Here is a 15749-nt window from a genome sequence, read left to right as displayed (position 1 = left end):
CGTTAATCTTTATTTATTAAAAACGTAACAAACAGGAACAAGGACAAACTTTTAAAGTAGTGTAGTGTCTGATTCCGTTTTTAAGACTTACTTTTCCTAAAATGTGAAAATAAAAACAGTTCATTAGCCAACTTGTTCCCATTGCATTTTCCCATTAACGGAATTTTTGAAAACATCGTCCTATTTATGACGGCATGACACTAAGTTGTTTAAAAGACACCCACAAAACATGATGTCAAAAGACAGATTAAGGCTGATTAGTTCATTATATCTCACTAATTACCAATTATTCTGAACAAATATGTAAAATAAATTGTTGTACTGCTTCTGACATACTGCTGAAAACAATCTCCTTAAGAGGTTTTGTAGATTAGGTACAGTGTTGAGATAATGTAGCACTGCAATAAATGCCATTAACGTACTGCAGAAAGTGTGGAACTGCAGGTCACCACGGTCCGAGGAACATACCCATTCGCAAAATAAATTGGTGCACTTATGGCCACTCTAACATCAACAGTAGCTCTAACCATGACATATGTACTCACTACAAGGCAAAAAAAGGCGTTATGTGACACCACGGCCCCCAGGGCTATTTTCATAAAACACAATTGGGTGTCTTAGTTTGTAGCCGCACTCACTACACACAGTCACTCCACTCTGAATGGATTTGCCAGCTACTTTGACCCTTTGACAAGTATTGTTTAGCCAGTCAGGCTCTGAAACAACATAAGCAAAGTTTCGTTCAAAACACTGACTGTCACAATCTACCATGTCAACATTTCTGACTGTATATTGGTCCAGGGTCCAAGTCCTTCAAGTGTATAAGATGGTCCAACTTGCATTGACTGGCCACAATGTAGTTTATTATGTGAATGATTAGCCAGTTAATCAAGGTAAAGAGTTACAAATGTCAATATGACTATAAGCTGCTTCTTTAACTTCTGTGCAACTGAAATGCATTTTCACACTTTTGTTTGAATCAGAAGTAAATGTAGCATTGGTCATAAGAAAAGTAAAATACTTGCTAAAGTATCACAGCATAAGTTCAGGCTTTACTCTGCACTGGGTGTTTCCACCATCATCTCAAACTCTGCTAATTACCCAGGGAGCAGAGTTTGGAAATATGTTGATGCTTATCTAGTTGTGAAGAGTAGACGACACAGAAGGAGACGCAGATGGCTCCTCAGATGAAGACGAAGGAGCCGTAAATCTAGACACCGACACAAACCCAGCCCGAGGTGCTTATTAAGGTTCTATCTTTCCAGTAATGACATTTAAGGGAATGTTAAGGCCAACACGCTGGGTCAGTTTCAGCCAGACTGGACTGAGGGCAAAGGTTGGACACACACATTTCTAACATACTCTTTTGTAATGCAAATGAAACTGCATGTGCAGGCACACCCAGTATATAGCTACTTCTAATATACAGTGCAATGTGTATCAGGGCTTTCTTTAATTGTAGCAAATATAATACACTGCAGTTGAAAATGATCCAATTTGAATATGTTGTCATTTAAGTTGTAATCATTCCATTACCGCACGTCCATTAAATAACTTTTTTATACAAAGGGAACTTTTAAAAACTGGCAACCCATCATTTTTACATTATTAATGACTTTCATAAAACCTGATGTGAACCTACTGGTCATAGCCCCTTTGAGTTAGAAAGGCTTAAACTAAAGGTTTAACTATGTATTGTGTAAAGTGATCCTGACTTAAATAACATAAGGTATTTAACCATTTAAAAATGTTCTGATATCTTAGTCTATCCAATTGAGCCGATTTTACTTTTAAATCCTTTCTTTCTTTCTCTACAGTCCTTCTTTTGTTTCTTCCTAAACTGCATAATTACATTACAGTGTTTACAAAAGAGGGAGAAAAGCAGGATTTACTTGATCTGGTTGGATCACATTCTGACTCAGCAGATCCTTCAAGTCAAAGCCACATTTCTTAAGTCAAGCTATTATTCTACTTTCTTTTTTCTCTTCAAATTAATATGTGAGAAATAGAGGTAGGAAGATGAAGATATTTTCCATAAAGATAAACTTGACATTTGTCTTTTGTTTAAAAAGTACTATTTAAAAAAACGACATAGTAAAGAATAGTTAATCCAGGATAATTAAATAAATACAACATACTGACTTAATTCTCTTTTCACCTAAACCATGAAAAAACAGGGATGTGGGTAAAATGTTAACTAAAATGTGATAAACAACTTAATTGTTTACACCTCATTGTTATAAATTAACATTTTAATTCCATGCCAATAGTTGAAATGCAGGAATGAGCTCAGCACACTGTTAACATTAGAAAAGCTGTGGTGAAAAGACACTGCTCATCAGACATGAGAGAAAGGGGGATGGGGTAAGAAATGAAGAAAAACAACTAACAACAAACATCTCTCCTTGCTCTCTGAATTAGGTGTGAAAAGCCCAACTCATTAATGCTACCTCAGTCACACATGACACACAGCAAAGCAGTTTTTAAAAAAAAGCGTCTCCTGTACCTTCCATGATTACTCGACCAGTGGGTGAACCCTCAAAAATCCAAATCAAAAGCAATAAATTCCAAATGTGACGACAATGTTTCTCTCAGATGTAGTCCATTTTAGACAATACATCCCAGTGGAAATAATTTGTTGATATCCAGGCAGCATATGGAGTTTCAATCTTCTCTGGTATGTATCAAGTCACCTTCGTCATGCTACGCTATAGAGAGTAATGGGAATCCCACTCTTGCCCTCAGAAAAGCAGAAAACCCTCCCTCTCTCTCTCGCCCCCTCTCTCTCTCACTTGCGTGTAAACAAACACACACACACACACACACACACACACACACACACACACACACACACACACACACACACACACACACACACACACACACACACACACACACACACACACACACACACACACACACACACACACACACACACACACACACACACACACCACACACACACACACACACACACACACACACACACACACACACACACACACACACACACACACACACACACACACACACACACACACACACACACACACACCACACACACACACACACACACACACACACACACACACACACACACACACACACACACACCACACACACACACACACACACACACACACACACACACACACACACACACACACACACACACACACACACACACACACACACACACACACACACACACACACACACACACACCCCTCCCCCTAGTCCCCTATGCCCTCCTCTGTCCTGTGCCATTTGCCAAGGAGGGGGGGAATCCACCGGGGGCTCATTCATCTTGGCCCTGATGACCCCCTGTGGTGACAGATGCTCTTGGAGGCCTGTGGAGCTGTGGGGGGGAAACAAAGAGGAAGATCCCGCATTTCCCCGCTGCCACACGGCCCGCCACGCGTGACCCCCAGCACGCCAAGACACTGACACCGTGTCAGGTGGAAGTCTTCGTTTCCTGGAAAGAGGGCCGGGGTTTTATCCTGAAATCAAACTTTCGCTCTCACGCTCAGTTCAGTCTCTTGCTGACACACCCAACTTTTTTATTGGGGGCCAATTTAGGTGACAGGAGAATCCGCAAAATGGGGACAAGAATGTCAGGTCAGCTTGAGCATTTTGTCTTCGTAGCCTTGCCCGGGATTGACCCCACACTGGGCTTTTACTCCCACTATAAATACCAGGGGCTCATCTGGTCAAAATAAATAAACGGAAATGCACCACAAATCAACAGGCTGGCAGATGTTAGGGATTCTATGGCATTAAAGCCAAGTGATCAGGGCTAGCACCTTATGATATTGGAGAGGGGCTCTTACACTGTATGTAAGTAAAGGTATGTATGTGTGACATTGCTAGTAAAAAATGCAGCAAAATGTGGAACTTCCTCATAGTGTATGTTATATTTGATTATATTAAGTTAATTACAATCCAAAACAGACATTTCTAATCTTTAATCATTTTCTATTAAAGATTGTTTAATTGCTGTAACACTTAACTTCACTTTACTTTGGTCTCACACATCTTAAGTTACAGCAGTATGCTCTCAGACCCCTTTGTCTGTTTTCCTGCAGACTAACTAATGCCAAGTAAAGTCAGCAAGAATTTGTCAGGTAAATAGTAGATCTGAGCAAACTCTCATCTACTTGATGGCCAGTGTGATGCACTCACAATTTACCATGACACAGCCTTTTTAGGTCTCTCTTTCATACAATTTCCCCTCTCAGATTAACTGATCAGATTCATGAAGAGTTACAAAGCTTTTAAAAACATGATATAAAGTAAAAGGTTGACTGTCTAATTGTTTTTTTTATATTAACTTCAAGAGAAGGTACCTACTTAAAACAAAACGTAAAAATATAAATGAATGATTACAACAAACGCTGGTTAAATGTCTGTCTTTTTAAATTCTCAACCACATTTCCCTTGACTTGCACAGGTTTTAGCTTAGCTGAGCCGTGACTGCTGTTCCAGTTCATTACCGCAGACACGGTCAACAGTTGTTTTAATCAAGTCGTGTGCAGCTCTTCGCACCTCCACTCCGATGGTTATATTAGGGGGACAGTCAGCACCATGGCTGCTGTAAACCTCCACGCCAGCCAATCAGGGCCTCCATTAGTCCTTACGGCGCTTTCACACACTCTTTTCTTTCCATCAGCCACATTTGTCTAAACATTGGGCTTGAGTTTGACTGTGAAATGTGTCTGGTTATTGCTTAATTAAGAAGACACATGGAAATACAGTATGGCGGTAAACCTCAAACAATGCCTCAGATTATAATTGACATTTGAAGTGATTGTGAATTAACTTCATCAGGTGTAACAAAAGTCAAATCTCAACAATGATTCATCTGATAGAATTGAGCCACAAGTTCAACTGGGGGAAAAGAGCTGTCAGCGTGATTTATGTCTAGCCCCTGACTTTGACGTGGCCTGTCTTAAATAGCCCATTTAGAACAGAGATAATGAGTAAACCCGGCATTTTCTTTGGCCTCAAAAGCCACTGTGTAAAAAAACAAAAGAGTGTGGATTGAATGGCTTCCCGCCCACTAAACCCATCCCTCACCGCTGCATTGAGCTCTTGCTAAAGTCCCTGACAAAGGGGAAGTGTCCCTGCTACCGCCACCTGAGGAAAGACGAGTCACATGATCAGCTGTTGGGGGTTCTGGGAGATCTTGTGCTTGATGCTCTTAAATGTTGAGGGGGTGGGCTTTTTATTCTCTTAGGATTCCCATAGGAGCGCCACAGCTTTGTGTCTGCTGACTCAGCATACATGACTAACTGTGCACATTACTATTGATTACTTTCCGTGGCTAGTTGAGGTTCGGATACTTCAGGATGAGGTTCAACTGACAAATCGAGCCATGAGAGATGAGTATCAGGTGGGGAGGAAGTACAGCAACAGAGGTGCTAGTTAGCACGTCTGACTCTTACTATAAGAAAACAAACCTGCTGCTCTAAAGTCAAAAAACAAAACATGACAACAATGTGAAAATTCCCGCAACAGAATTCCCTTTTTCTAGCTGCCTGCCGTGTTATACCTGACGCCAAGGGTGTGAGGTCTCGCACGAGTGTTTACTAGCCGGGTAGCAATCCAAAGCTCTAATTTCCTTATAAAAGCCCCTCAACCTCCGAAGCCCCCCTCCTCCCGCTCCTCGGGACTACCTGCTGGGCACTGAAGTGCAAATTGATGCTAGTGAGGATAGCAGATGAGCTAAGGTCATTCATGGTTTTCCAGTGGGCCACACAAACAAAGGCAAACATTCCATCTGAATGCAATTGCTGAAGACGGCAGCAACAAGAGAAAGAGAGAGAGAAGGAGAGACAGAGCAGGGCTCAGTGGAGATAATAGCCTGAGGGTGCATGTGTGTGTGCACATGCATTTGTGTGTGTGTGTGTGTGTGTGTGTGTGTGTGTGTGTGTGTGTGTGTGTGTGTGTATGTGTGTGTGTGTATGTGTGTGTGTGTGTGTGTGTGTGTGTGTGTGTGTGTGTGTGTTTTCTAGGGGATTATCTGTGGAACTATAAAGTGAGGTGAACCGGGGTTTAAGGCCTGACGTGACCAGAGGGAACGGGGGCAGGGTACAGGGCCTGAGGAGGGGCGGACAAAAGGAGCATTTGGGCAGATGAAGAAGTCATCATCATTAAGCCACTGGAAGTTTACTGTCCAGTTATAAAACTCATTTCAAAATTAGGGACAAGGGGGTGCGTGTGAAAGGTTAGCAGGGCTGTGAAGGCCTGCGAGGGGCTGGAGGGCGGTGTGGAGCTGCGCTGAGGAACTGTAGCGCTAATTCATTAGGGAACAAGCGGCCTTTGTGTTAACACTAGCTTGATTGGAGGGGTGACCTTGCCACACACTCTGGCCCAGCGGATGAGTTTAAGGGCAAGGTATTTAACCTTAAACTAAATCCCAGCCACAAACAAAGGAGAGCATCATTTAAGGGCACCGGTCCACCAAACAGACAAGTGATGCAGCATAAATGGCAAACATGCCTTGTTAAAAGTATCCGACTCATGGATAACACTTCCTTACACTGAATTGAAATCAAATTAAGGTTATCATAATAAACATTAAAGCGCTATTTCTAGATTAAATGTGTTTTCTTAATTTGTGAAATAGGTGGCCATTTACTGATTGTATGCACTTTTTCATTGATGCAGTTTCAATGAATATGAATAAAAAATACTTTTAACATATTTTTGTAAAAGGAAAACAGGAATGCAAGATTATTATGATTAATCTTTTAAATGTATTTTTTTTTATTATGAATTCATTTCTTAACAAATTAGTTATTTTGGGTTCATCAAGTTTTCTCAAAGCAGTGCAAATTGCCCATTAAAACTGCTTTTTATGTCCGGCAGTCTAATCAAACTGGAACTGGAGGATGTTTTTGCTTGAATGATTAATCAATTATATAAATAGAGATTGAGATTTTTATCACTCAGCTTATTAATTAATTAACTAATTGTTTAAACTGAACTCAAAATAATCCCAAAAGTATTTGACACGGTCAACCAAAACAAAGCAACAAATTGAACAATGGCAACTTCAAATGTTTTTATTTTGTTGCTGCAATTGCAAATTACTTTTTCCATTAGTAAAGAACACATTCATACATCTCTTGCCTGTTAGGACAATTTTCTACCAATTGCATCCTTGGGGCAAACCTTGTATCTTCCATCTTTACACACAAGCTCAAATTCCTAAAAACCTCAGCTCTTTCTTAATGTGACCAGTGCACAGAGAGGTCAGTTCTCATGGCAGTATTCCCCGATAGGATAAGTGAATGAAAGTGAAGGACGAGGGACAGTTTACAACGCTGTTCATGACTGTGTAATAAAATAGAAGGCCTGTCAGTGAACCCAATCTGCATTTTACAACGCTGCCGGGTTGAACGTCAGTTCACCTAAGTCAGAACAACAGGCAGAGACACAGGATCCTAATGCATTTATGGACTTATTCAGACAAGCCATATTGAATAAGACAACAAAGAGTTCTATTTCATACTGTAAAGCTGTCACCAGGTCTGGTCAAACCCCGGTCAATGGTAAGAGGGCAAGAGGAGGGAAGGAGAACAAAAATAAAAACATGAACAGCTGCTGGATTTCTTTCTGGTACAGATGCATTCACTTAGCATTCCCCTGTTTATCTTAAGACTGGAAAATGATCCCTATGCTTATAAAAACTAATTTAAAATGAAGGTTAAAATAAGCGCATTACACATGATCCCACTCATTCGTCCAGTTCCTTAATTATAGCCTGATCGAATTCAGAGACAGAAATTGATCCTCCGCCATCACCAGAGCTTCTTCTAACATCTGGTCCACACCTACTGACTCATCCTAGAGAAGATCTTTGATGATGGTTGACCAGGCCTTGTCCTGGCCATAAACTGTTGTTTAGACAGCCCTGTTTGTTATGGGGTGTAAAAGGAGAGCCATGCATCACGTTGAGAGGGCCAACACTATCAAAACACTGGCTCTTATCAGATGACAGAACTAGCTAAGCGGTCAGGTTTTGTTTCTAGCGGCTGGCTAGAGCTGCACTCAGATCTGCCCCCACATGACATGTCACTTAGAATGAGGTGCTGAAGACGTGATAATAAAGGGGAGTTTCAGAATAAATACAGTCAAAGTTTTGGTGTTGTTTAACCTCAGTTGTGGTATCAATACCAGCAAATATGTGTGTCAAAATGATCTAAAATAAACAGCATTTCACAATCTGCACTATAAAAAAAAGTATGTAATGTAGTTGTTATTGCAGAAGAAATTGGGATTTTAGTTATTGTTGAAAACGTTATACATCAAAATGATTCATGTGTTGCCGGTAGACCAAACAGTTATAAGAGAAAAAAGATGATGATTATGATAGCTTTTGTTTGGTGACACTTTTTGATAGTCGATATACCAGTAGTCTGTTCTAGAGCTGAAACAAATAGTCGATTAATCTAATTAATTGATCAACAGGAGATACATTGTAAACTACTACTACTAATCAACTAATTAAAGCTTTTTACAAGAGAAGAAAATGGCTGGTTCTTGAACACAAGCCTTTTGCTGCTTTTCATTGTCTTATGTAATAGTCAGCTTTAGGAAACTAGGATTTCTCACTTTCATCTGACATTTTACAGATGATTCAGATCATTTAAGAACTAATAAGCAAATAAATCGATTAGGAAAACACCAATTAGATGCAGCCCTAGCCTGTCTACTCATTGGATGTGTTAAGTAGATATAAAAGATACATATGTCAACTGTTTGTCTGTGAGAATCTTCACTCAACATCTTGGAAACTTTCCCCCCCCCCTCCAAATAAAGGGATATACATAAAAGGAAGAGATACAAAAGACAGGCGGTGCACTCAAAGTTCTTCCCTGAAAAGTTCACACAACTGACACACTAACTCAATTTAGCCACGCAGGAGCCCTGAGCACTCATGGAGAGGACATAAGAAAGAGTCTGTTGTGTTGATCAGGCATCCAGAGAGAGACCCACCTTTCACAATAGGACCTCTCCATTCTTTGCCTTCCTGAAAAAAGTCTCAGCCACCTTGAATCCATTTGAGTGACACTGTGACAAAGAGGCTTCTCAATGTCCCGACGAAGGGCGCCTCCTCTCCTTTCCCCTCTAAACTTCCTTACCGGGTGATCAGCTGGATCCATCATGTCCCTCTTCCTGACCCCAGGCGGCATTGCTGCATCAGCACAACCCACCCCCGCAACCCCCCTCAATCTCTTGCCACATCCCCTCCATTACCCCCCACTCTCCCGATTAATAAGCACCAGGTTGCCCTCGGTGACAGAACCCACACTTAAATCCCATCAGTCCTCCTTACAGCAGCAAGAGCAATGGCATCAGCAGGAATCTTTTTTTGTTTTAACGGGACAATGGAAGCTGAGCCAGCCTTTGTTGAGAGCTTGACCCCACACACAAACCTTGCTGATGAGAAAAAAGTGACAGTAAACCTATTCAGGCCTAGTGCACTTCATCCTGCTCTGATCCCTCTGAGGGATGAGATACTTTACCAACTGGCAGATGTGACAATTAGGACAGGGCTCCTGTGGACAACGTCGTGTACCAGGCACAAATGACAGTTAAAGCAGCACTCAGGTGGAAAGTTACAGAAAGAAGAAGAAATAGAATGTTGACTAACTGTATTCCTTGTTTTTTCCAGCCACAATATCCTTAAAACAACTAGGATGCTCAAGTAAATTGATGAGTGGGCATTTGAAAAAGGTTTCACAATGTTCCTACTTTCAATCTTGCACCAACACATTGGTAATGGCTGTTTAAAAGTATTATTCATCATACCTAAGAACTGAGCAAATTCTGCCGAAGCAGAATGTTTGCCTATCCTAATTTCATGATCTTGACTATGTGTAATATATGGGCTTCGGGTTTTCTTCATATAATGTCCTTGAATCATTGCTAGTGCATTAAGAAAGTAAACACAACTTAACATCAGACTCCCAACAACTGTTAAAACCATAGCCCTTCTTATAATGCTCGAAGTGCTGATTTAATTCTGCAATAGTCCAAAAGGGGAACACAAATATAAAATGCACCACCGTTGTGTATGTTGAAACATAAAAGTGAATTTTAAGGAATAGAATTGACACCTTGGGAAATGGGCCAATTGGAGTTTTTGCAGACCAATTGATAAGAATATAAATACCACTCTCATACATGTCCAATCAATATAAGGCTATAGCAGGCATCAGATTAGCTTAGTTTAGCAAAGATAATTGAAACAGCTAACCTGACTCTGGTTAAAAAGGGCAGATGTTTCCACTATGGTGACAAAGGTTGCATTTTGTATTGTTAAGTGCATAGAAAGGGGACACAAATAGCATACACACAGCAGAATTGGATTACCATACTAACAGCTTAGCATTCCTGAGTTGGCCCTGCTTATCTTATAGGAGACAAAGATACAGAGAAAGCTACTGCAGGTCAAATGTGTTCATGTATTTGAAATGTTTTCTTATTAAAGCTTGAAGCTGAGATTCAGGTTTTGTTTGATTGTAAAAATTAAAACACACAGATGTGTTGACAAATTAGAGGAAGAACAGACATTAAGTGTCTGATTAAGGTGTTAGGCCACCATGTGAGAACAGCTGCATGCATTGCTCGCAGTCAAATAGAAAAAGGTAAATATAAATATATATATATATTGCAACACTCATTAACTAAATGGGATCTGTGTTTGTCATGAATCCTCCAGTTCACATGGGTTTCCTGTGTTTTGTCATTTGTCTGTACAAAGTTTTTAAGTGTCAAAAAATATTTTTGCATTTGCATTATGAAGTAAATGTTGATTGAACTTAACGGCTGTATAAATAATGATGCCATCTGCGATAAGATTGATAATCTAAAATCATTGTTTTAAAATTCATTTCTGGCAGCCAGTGTATAGAAATCCCCTTTCACAATAAAAGCCCTGGACATATTCTGCATTAACAACAAGAAAGCTTTTTTCAAGAGATACCTCAAAAGAAAAAAAACGTACAATCAATGTGGCTAATTATATATGAACAAGTAGATCCCACACAGCACTCGGTCTTCCTAAATGTACACGTAACTGGTTTTACTGAATTAGTTTAATGAAAACTGCTAATCTGTCCTTTAATGCTATTGATTATATCAGCATGTCAATACACAGAAAATCAATAAGCAAATCTTAATTTTCAAGTTTCTTTTCAGGTTGGGCTGCATTACAAATGTGCACAAAGAAAAAGGGAGAGTGACCTCGGCTGTCAGAGGAACGTTGAGTCCTCGCAGCAGAGGGCTGGGTCTTGGTCACCGTAGCCTTGGACAACGTGTGACAGCCTATGGAAAAGCCTTCTGCTGCAGACAGCTCTCTCCCCCACAAACCCTGGCAGCATCGCCACATGCTGACCTTGTGTTTCAATATGAAGAGGGAGGGAGGGAGAGTGAGAGAGAGTGAATGTCATGTTTGGAATGGTGTGTGTGTTTTTCTGTGTGTGTTTGTTTGGGCAGGGATATTTTGGGATAGTATACAGAAAAACTATGCTCCTGCAACACTCAAATTCCCATATCAGCACGAGATGGGAAATCTGGCTACAAGCCCGAGTGTTTCCAGCTGTTGTTAGCACAATGTCCTGCCTTTCACAACAACTATTCCAAGATACACAACCATGCCTGCTGGTTCTAAGTTATGTTCATATCTGGTGACTGACTATGAACAACTTGTATCAGTCGGAGCTGAAGTAAAATCCAGCATTAATCCAAATCAATCTCCTTGAACTAGACATGAATGCGAACTGATGTCGAAAAACTGACAAGTCGAAAACTCAACATCTCACGTGGTTTTTTCTTATAAAAGCAATTTAAAAGTACTGAAAAAGAGCATGAAAAAGCAAGGTTATTACACCTTATATAAGGTAAATATTTGGTTATTTTTTAACAAATATACATATGTCCGCATATCTTATCTCAGTAAACTGCAAGTTGTCAGGTCCATATGTTATGACAAACAGAGGCTTTCTGGAAATGCTCAGTGTTGAAGCTGGCACGGCTTGAATGGAAAATGAAAGTCAAATAATAAAAGGCACCTATGTGTCCATGTTAATCTTCTACCTTTGCAAACAATTCTGACACTTATATCAAAGGCCAAAACAATAAAAACCTTAGAAAACATTAACGTTCCATCAAATAATTGTACTTTAATCTAAGCACAGTACACACTGTACTCTGTCAAAAGGACATGTAAGCGGCGATAAGTCATTTCTGGCCGCAGGTACTGTTCCACTGAGGTTGGCATCTGTGCAAGGGAGGGGGGGGGTTTACAGCGGTACACTCTGTGAGAACACACTGTTCCATTACATTACTGTGTGAGAAGGGATTCTCAGCTGGATGCTTTCCAGCTTTCAATGGAGAGAATGAGGATATATTATTACAAAGAGCTCTTCATAGCGCCGCATGCACACTTCGCTCTTCGCAGGCTTACATTGATGTAATTGCGCGATTTATCAACAAAAAAAAAAGAACACAGCAAACACGAGATATAAGCACTTCATGCTAGGGCTGCTCGATTATGGCAAAAATCATAATCTCGATTATTTGGGTCAATAATTGATATCACGATTATTAAAAAACGATTATCCATTTACTTTGAAAACATCAATGTATTGGAGAAAAAATATGTGAACAGTATGTTTTTAACAGTTGATTACCCTGAACTTTAAGTATAATTCAACTGAAAAACCAATAAAAAAAAAAATTTATTTGAAAAAAAAAAAGAAAAAGTAATAATAATAATACAAAAATAATCGTTTTATTTCATTTTCGTTGTTTTCGTAATCGTTGCAAGCCATAATCGTAATTGCGATTAAAATACGATTAATTGAGCAGCCCTACTTCATGCAACAACCCTGATGTATTGGGATGCTAGATGCGACTACTCAGGTTTAGGGCTAATGCTCCTTATGTGATTTCCGGCTAAAAAAATGTCAACTAAAGGAACAGAACACTGAAATTCTCCGTCAACTGGACATGCCATCTCACACAGGCACAAACATACTCTAGCAGTCTAGCCTTATAGCAACACCTTGACTTTGCTTTAACGTGCTTACCAAAAAAAGACTCTAGGGCGCATTCAGATAAGCTTCATTCATGTCTCCCGGAGAGATGTTTCAATTTTAATCTCAGAATGTGATAAACTGATAAGATAAGATGTACTTTATTGATCCCAAATTGGGAAATATTTCTGTTGCAGCAGCATACAAAAACAAGGCATTGCACTTAATTAGAAAGAGTAGAAATAAACTATTCTAAAAATATAAACATCTCAAAATATAAATAAACTGGCATAAGAGAGAAGAAAATATACAGTCCAGTTAAATCTAATAAAATATGAAATATGCTGTATACTATATTCAAAGTAAAGAGCTGTGCTGATTTAGGAGAGGTAGTGTGGAGAGGAAATGTGCAACATGCAGGAAACAAATCTGCTGGAGATGTTCCTCTGATGTTTAAGAGCTCTTCTCTGGTGAAAGAGCACGGTGTTAGTGTTAACACTGAATTAGCGCACAAAACAAGACAAAACAGAGCGCACCACAACACAGAGGCAGCCATCCACGGCGCCATCTTAATTAGTCTTAATCTAAAAGTACAGTCAAAAAGAGACCCATAGAGGTACACAATCTGAGCTCACGACCTTATTTAACTCTGTTCTATTTACTGTATACGGCTCTCTACAAATACCTTGGAACAGTGCCATGAAGTAGTTGTATAAACAGGATTAAGCAATGTTAAATATTAAATAGAATGAGGGCTAGCAGGTAAATAAACAAGCAGTCCTTCAGTTAGTCAGCAGTGCCAGATAAGAAGCTGCCATGCATATCAGAATCAGAGATAACTAACAGGAAAACAGGAAGTAGCATCTACAGGGGTCATGTTGCATTCATGCATATAAACACACACACACACACACACACACACACACACACACACACACACACACACACACACACACACACACACACACACACACACACACACACACACACACACACACCCACACACACACACACACACACACACACACACACACACACACACACACACACACACACACACACACACACACACACACACACACACACACACACACACACACACACACACACACACACACACACACACACACACACACACACACACACACACACACACACACACACACACACACACACACACACACACACACACACACACACACACACACACACAATCATCCTAAGCCTCCTTTGCAACAAAGAGCAGGATGTTCAGGTCAGTGTTTTTGGCTTCACTCCTACACATTTCATGTCCTACTTTCCTGGCGCTAGGTTCCTCTCATCCATCACTAGATGCCACATCCAAAGGCTGTTAGAAAGAAAGGCATTTTTTAAGCTAAGAGGAATTTCATTCTCACTATCTCTCCTTTTCCCCTTCATGAGTAGGCTATAAACACACAGGCGTGAAGTTGACCCGCAACAAACAGCACAAATTCATGGTCAGACATTTAGAGATGAGGTGTTTATTTTAGAATTAAGCTACATTTAATTAGTCCTTAGTAGATCAGTTACAGTAATGTGCCTCAACCAGCTATAAAGTTGATTAGTGGGGATTTGTTACTTTAAGTTAAATATTTGTCACACAAAGTTATATCTCATTATTATAGTGTGTTTTATTTTTAGACTTTGCTATTTGTATTGAAATGTACAGTTAAGTGTATTACACAAATGGGCTTTACCTAGTATTCCTTATCCACAAAGCTGTTCCCCAGTTCAATATACTAATGAGTATGCACTGTGACCTTTGTTTTCTCAGCTGTGAGTAGCTGCTCAATTGACTTTGTGCACTGGGTTGTGGAACAAAAGGCCTGCACAAATGTATTTTATTAGTTGCTTCAATTAATAATTGAGTCTATAAAATATCGGAAATAGTTCAAAGAAAATTGCCCAATTTTCCGAGAGCCCAAGATGACTTGCAAGTCAAATTCATTAGCCTCAAAAATATAAACTTCACTATCACAGAACACTCTAGAAACACTATATATATATATATTCACATTTGAGAAGCTAGAACCTTTTTGATAATAAATACTTGAATGATTGAATTGATCAATTATTAGATCTAAACAATAATGCACTTAAATAAATCAAGTGAATTCAGTCTGTATATTTCTCTTGTCGCTTTCCAGTGAAAAAAATACAATACATTAATTGTTCTGCTTCCTGCAGGTGAAACTAAGATATAACAGCTGATGTTGGAGGGCTTTGAGGAGGAAACCCCACCCCCACCAGAGGGATCAATGCACATAAATGGAAGAGGTCACAGACCTTTGACATCTCCTTCCAGGCAGGGGGAGGGGCCTTTGTGAGATTGGCTTTAATGATCCAATTGTCGACTGTGTCATGCACTTTCTTAAAGAACATACTTTGTGTTGCATTGTCATCCACCCAGGGCACACTCCGCCCTCACTGTGTGTCCGTTTATAAAACTGGTAAGCCACACGTGTAAAGTTTAAATAAAAAAATGCTGCTCTGTATCTGACATCCATCCAGCTGCCTTGCTTTGCTCTTCATCACCCCCACATCTGTTTCAACCTCTTCTCCCATCTCTCTCCCTCAGCTCCTCTGCAGACCTTATCTGTACTCCACCCCCCCCCTCTTTCATGCTGCATTTATAAAAATAATTGTTTGATCACTTCAAAGTCCAATACAGAAGAAGAC

General features: G+C 39.9%; 1 protein-coding gene across 3 annotated transcripts in view; it reads right to left on the bottom strand.

Annotated features, from left to right (window-relative positions):
- Window positions 1-15749, bottom strand: part of greb1l (GREB1 like retinoic acid receptor coactivator) — a 46186-nt gene that overhangs the window by 25685 nt on the left and 4752 nt on the right. For 2 of the 3 annotated variants that reach the window (XM_034234736.1, XM_034234738.1), the window contains exon 1: window positions 2507-2785. The exons of the other annotated variant lie outside the window; for it this stretch is intronic. The gene's annotated coding sequence lies outside the window, so the exon portion shown is untranslated. Of the gene's footprint in view, window positions 1-2506; window positions 2786-15749 lie in introns of those variants that run through there. 3 annotated transcript variants of the gene reach the window in all.

Source organism: Gymnodraco acuticeps, unplaced genomic scaffold, assembly GCF_902827175.1.
Source record: "Gymnodraco acuticeps unplaced genomic scaffold, fGymAcu1.1, whole genome shotgun sequence".
In the NCBI taxonomy this organism is placed as follows: domain Eukaryota; kingdom Metazoa; phylum Chordata; class Actinopteri; order Perciformes; family Bathydraconidae; genus Gymnodraco; species Gymnodraco acuticeps.
Note: the sequence above shows the minus strand (reverse complement) of the source record. Positions and strands in the feature narration are given on the sequence as shown.